General features: G+C 45.8%; 1 non-coding gene across 1 annotated transcript; it reads right to left on the reverse strand.

The window, feature by feature from the left end:
- Positions 1–1,108: 1,108 nt before the first annotated feature.
- Positions 1,109–1,182, reverse strand: Trnat-ugu. Its single transcript has one exon. It is a non-coding gene; the product is annotated as a tRNA-Thr (tRNA).
- Positions 1,183–1,417: the final 235 nt, after the last annotated feature.

Here is a 1,417-nt window from a genome sequence, read left to right on the forward strand (position 1 = left end):
CGTGCATGCCAAGAAGTCTGTCCAATGGAGTATAAAACGTGATTCATCTGAAAAGTCTATCTGTCGTCACTCAGTGGATGTCCCGTTGCAGTAATGGCGTTTAAATTCCAGCTTTCTTCGCCAATGAACAGCAGTCAGCATGAATACATGAATCAGGTACCTACCACGAGGACACATATGCAGTAACGATCGTTGTACTGTCGTTGAGAAGACACTGCTGGAAGCCTCGTGGTTCATCTGAGATGTTTGACGCACAACAGTTGCACGTCTGTTCCTTCACAGCCGTCGTTGACCCCTTCATCGATTGCCCATGACGCCCACAGTTGCCTCGGTGCCGATTCTGGTTAGCGTCATTTTTGCATGCATGCTATACTTGAACTACGGCGGCACGCGGACAGCTTACAAACTTAACTGTTTCGGAAACGCTTTCACGCTTGTCCCGAAAGCCAACGATCTTGCCTTTTCGGATGTCCGCATTACGAAAATGACAGCACTGTTTTGCGTGTTCTTCGTACACGGTTTATCCAGCGTGGTCAGAAACAGTCTGAAGAGCTTGTAAAGGTGTTTCACAAGATGCTGTGCTGAGAAATAATTATCGAGAAAAAAATTCGACAAGTTGCCCCGTTTCCGAGTTATTTGACATTGCAGTCAGCCAATCAGGTCATCGAGCGCGAAACTCAAGCAGCGTGCCACAGACAGTATCACCAAACGTGCTCTTCATTTGATGAGCTGAACACAAACATACGTAACTTTTTTCACCTAATTTAAATTGATCGCTTCCTAAAAAGGCACATTTTAATTGTTAGTGAACATTTGAACGATTGGTAACTCACGGACCCCCAGACGTCTGTGCATTACTGTATTTTAGTGCCTGAAAGTGTCTGCATTTGCGCCCGCGACGACCTGATCGACTAATTTCAATGCCAAGTAGCTCGCAAACGGCGCAACGAATCTAATTTTTTTCTTAACTTCTCTTTCTCAGCACAACCTTATGTGCACCAACCATACAAGATTTTCAGACTGTTTCTGGCCAAATTAGAATTATATATTAATAGCTTCAGCTGTTGACGGGCGTTGATATATATCAACGGGGACAGGTTAAAATGCGTGCCTCGACCGAGACTCGAACCCGGGATCTCCTGCTTACATGGCAGACGCTCTATCCATCTGAGCCACCGAGGTCACACAGGTTAGTGCGTCTGCAGGGACTATCTCGCGCACGCCTCCCGCGAGAACAACATTCTCACCTTATATGTCCACACATTACATTCGTAGTGTCCCTACCCAACACACTCGTAGAAGACATTCTTAACAAGTCCCGCAAGAGTTCGGGTAATGTGTGTTGTGCATCGGCTCAGAAGAGGAAGGTCATGGCCGGTATTGCCAGAACTATATACTTATATCCATATAAGTATAT

The sequence above is a fragment of the Schistocerca piceifrons genome, chromosome 2, assembly GCF_021461385.2.
Source record: "Schistocerca piceifrons isolate TAMUIC-IGC-003096 chromosome 2, iqSchPice1.1, whole genome shotgun sequence".
Lineage (NCBI taxonomy): Eukaryota > Metazoa > Arthropoda > Insecta > Orthoptera > Acrididae > Schistocerca > Schistocerca piceifrons.